The following is a 4397-nucleotide window of genomic DNA, read 5'->3' on the forward strand; positions in this document are numbered from 1 at the left end:
GTAAATTTGAATTATGGATGTCAACCTTAGAGTCTAAAGGTTTTTGCTTGAGTAGATCTAAAACGGAATATATGGAGTGTAATTTTAGCTGTAATAGTCCTAGTGAGGGGATTGTGACTTTGGGCGATCAAGTCATTAATAAGAGTACACGTTTTAGATATCTTGGATCTATTGTTTAAAGTGATGGTGAAATAGATGGGGATATTATCAGTAGAATTCAAGTTGGATGGTTGAAGTGGAGGAATGCATCGGGCTTGTTATATGATAGAAATGTGCCCCTCAAACTTAAGGGAAAATTCTATAAGATGGTAGTGAGACCTGCAATGCTTTATGGTGCCGAATGTTGGCCATTAAAAGAGAAGCATAATACTAAATTAAGTGTGGCAGAGATGATGATGCTCAGGTACATGGATGAGTGGCTTTACCCTTAGAGATAGGATACGAAATGAGCATATACGTGAAAAGGTTGGAGTAGCTCCAGTAGAAGATAAGATTAGAGAGAGTCGCCTTAGATGGTTTGGTCACATAAAATGGCGGCCTTGCGATGACCCGGTTAGGAGAGTAGAGGTATTAGATTTAACTTATGTTAAGAAAGATAGGGGTAGACCTAAAAAGACTTGGTTAGAAAATATTAGGAATGACCTTTCTTTATTAGATTTAAACGAGAATTTGACTTTTAATAGAACACAATGGAGAAAAAAAATTGATGTAGCCGACCCCACATAGTGGGATAAAGGCTTGATATTGTTGTTGTTGTTCATTAAATGGATCAAAGTCTGTATAGATAATGTCTATTACTTTATTTGCTTAAATGAAAACCTTGAAGGATTATTACCCTCCACTATTGGGCTAGGACAATGATGTCTTCTTTCTCCTTACTTATTTTGTATAGCCATGAACGAGCTTTCCAACCTATTTGAGTATGCCATTCAAAGCAACACCTACTCGACTATACAAATGGGAAATATGCATATCTCTCATCTCATGTATGATAATGACCTTGTTTTTGGTACAATTAGCCTACAAAACCTGATAGGCATAAAATATATTTTTACTCAAGTCAAATCTCTTTTTGGCTTGCCCTAAACCTGATCAAGAGTACCATCATATTTTTTTTGAGAATAATCTTATGCAGCAACATCACAATGAAATCTTGAATATTTCTAGTGCATCTCACTCCATCACATACTCGAGAATATCCATTTCTACCAAGAGACTGCTCATAGATGATTATAACCCCCTTATTGGTAAGGCTCTTTTACTTATGGATGCTTGAAAATCTAAGTCTCTTTCATTTGTTGGCATACTACAAATTCTAAAATTTACAATGTGAAATGCTATTACATATTGGATAAGAGGCGATGTTCTCCCAAAAAACCTGTTGTAAAATGATTAACAAAGCATATGCTAGATTTTTATTTTATGAAGATGTAGATGCCAGAAGGTTACAACACATTTTCTGAGCTAATACATGTAAACCTAAAGAATTTGGGGGTCTTGGCCTCCCAACTCTTTATGCTATGCATGCTGCTTATTCTTGCTCCTTAATTTGGAGAAGTTGGGGCTCTTATGACATTACTGATATTTGGTGGAGGCAAAAATACGGTTCTATTTGGCAAAAATTAATAAAAAAATGTTCCATTATTTGGAAAAAATTTAAGAAAGGTGTTGTTACCATTATTCCTCATTTTACTTTTAAAATCCATCTTGATTATAAATTTTTCCTTTTCTGAGAATCCTGATTTGAAGGAAAAGTCTTTAAGACATATATGACAACTCTATTCTTGAGATCGGATTAGATGCTAATGTCCCTTTCTATTTACTTATCTAAAGTTTTTTGCGAGATAAAAAAAAAACTAGCACATACATGAAGAGTATAATTGTGACACTATTAAGTGGTCTAAGGCCTTTGTTTTGAAATTTTAAGTTTTCATCATTGCCTACTTCTCTAACTTGTCTAAGGTTGGTAGAAACAAGTTTGGGACACGACGATCTTCTTTGAGGTTTTCTACTTATGCTTGGATGGCTTGTTTGTTGGGTGACATAAAAAATGTTGATGCGCTAGTTAACTGCTCCATTTTTGTAAAACGTGCATGCTCTCTCTGTTTGCTGCAAGCTTGAGACGATCTCTCATGGCTTTTTGAATGCGACTATTCTTTCAAAGTCATATATAATGTTCTTCATACGGTTTCTTCCTTTCTTTTGCGGCCTAATCTCGTCTAATTTTTTGAAATCTATGCTAGCCAGCAGGATCTCACACCCAAAATTAGGAATACTGGATATATTTCTATTTATTGTACAAAATATCAAATTTGGACAGAAAGGAATCAAAGCAGATCATATGGTCTTAAAGCATTTGTCCTAACACCTTATCTCAGATCATCAACAAAGTTATTACAATAAAAGTGCGACTTTGTCGGATTCATTAATAGGCTTCTTTTTTCAAAATGAGTATTTAGGTAGGACTTGGGTTGAGCTTGGAATTGATCAGAGTCCAATTTAGCTAACTTGCACCCGATTTTTACAAATGGGTGAGAAATTTAGACATGGACCCTGCTCGCTGGGTCATTGGGTTGATTCAACCCAATTTTCAAACAAGTGCGAGATTGAATGCTGTGAGCGGCGAGAGCGTGTGCTGCAAGCATAGAGCGTGAGAATGAGTTGCGTGATTGAGTGTGAGGGTGGCATGGTAGTAGGGGTGTCAATTCAGGTCAACGGGTCGGGTTCGGGTCGAACCCAGAACTGATCCGACACTATTTGGGTCAACTCGAACCCGACCCGTTTTTAAAAACGGGTCAGGTTTCCGGACCCGAACCTGACCCGATTCGGGTCCGGGTCAACCCGACCTGACACGAATGACACGGGGTTGACCCAAAATTGCTAGTTTTCGGGTTAAAACGGGTCAATATCGGGTTTTCGGGTCAAATATGAGTTTTCATGTCACTATCGGGTCAATTTCGGGTTGCTGTGTCAACCCGAACCCTACCTGATTTTTATAACAGTTTGATTTGTTGAATCCGAACCCTACCCGTTTCGGATTTGAGTTGACCCGAACCCGGATTTTTTCGGCTCGGGTTTCGAGTCGTGTCAAAAATTGACACCCCTACATGATAGAACCGTCGAGTGCCTTGGTGCAAGCAGACGAGCAAGTGTGATTCGATCCTGCGAGGCGTGTGCTGGTGCGAGACTGTGCTACCAAACGAGGGTAGCTTGGCGGGACTGCGCGAGGGTGATGCAAAGCATGCGCTGTGGTAAGGGCGGCCTAGGGGGTTGCCCAGAGCTCGAATGTAAACTAGACTTGTGGGGTGAATGGAAACAGGACTCGAGCCAATTCCAGATCAAATTTAAGTTACCAAGTTAACCCTAATAAGTCCCAATTTTGTTAAATAAGTCAAAAAAATGAAATCCGAATATTATCCATTTGCTAAACAGCCTGGGTTATTGAATCAGATCAATAATTATAAATGTAAAAAAAAAAAAAAAACATACTTGGGTACTGAGCCCGCCACCCGATTCGCTTCAACAACCTCATCCAAAAAAATATAAATAATACAACAAATTCTCTCTCCACGTAAGTACGAGGCTGCTAGCCATATAACAACTCATTTTAAATAATACCTCGGTGAAGCACCTACTATATGCTTTGAGGGGAATTTGCTCCCCTTATGCCGGACGATGATGTGCGGGGCTAACATTGCCGGGTTGCCTCGTTTTGGTCTCTGCCTTTGGATGGCCAGGTCTGATCTTCTTTATGGTAGGTGCCGCACAGGGTGCTTATTCTTGGTTTGGTTCTGGTTGTGTGACAACCAGGGAATTCTGATTCCCTTGGAAGGTCTGGATTTGCTTGTCTACTGGCTGCTTTACTTCTATCAGATAAGTGTGTTATTGATTCTTACCTGGCAACCAAGGTTTGAGTGGTAATATTTTGCTGAGCTGATGCATGATGCTTTTGGCTGCTATGTTTAGCCCCTTTTTCCTGAGTCCGTGCTTTTTTGCCCAGCTTTTCTCTTTGCTGGTTTTGCTTGGTTTGCTTAGTTTTTTCTCTTTGTATTGTTTTGGGTTTTCTTTTCTCTCTTCCAGTTCTTTTTCCTGGAAGGGAGCCCTCTTGTAATCCTTTGCTTTTAATATACGGGCTAAGCCCCAAAATTTACCCAAAAAAAAAAAACTCATTTTAAAGTCAAAATAGACTGTCCGTACATTGCATGATAAACATTGCCCGCAGTTCACTCGGCAACGCCCACGAGGCGTGCTGTACTCCGCCTCGACCGGCCGAAGTGCCACGTGGCGACTTTTCTGGATAACAAGCAGGCGGCAGGTCCTTATCATAACCAAATTTCTTTAATTTCAGTCTAATATTTTTCTTAGAAAATATTCATTCTAAAATCTATCTTAAGCAG

The sequence above is a fragment of the Dendrobium catenatum genome, unplaced genomic scaffold, assembly GCF_001605985.2.
Source record: "Dendrobium catenatum unplaced genomic scaffold, ASM160598v2 fragScaff_scaffold_743, whole genome shotgun sequence".
Lineage (NCBI taxonomy): Eukaryota > Viridiplantae > Streptophyta > Magnoliopsida > Asparagales > Orchidaceae > Dendrobium > Dendrobium catenatum.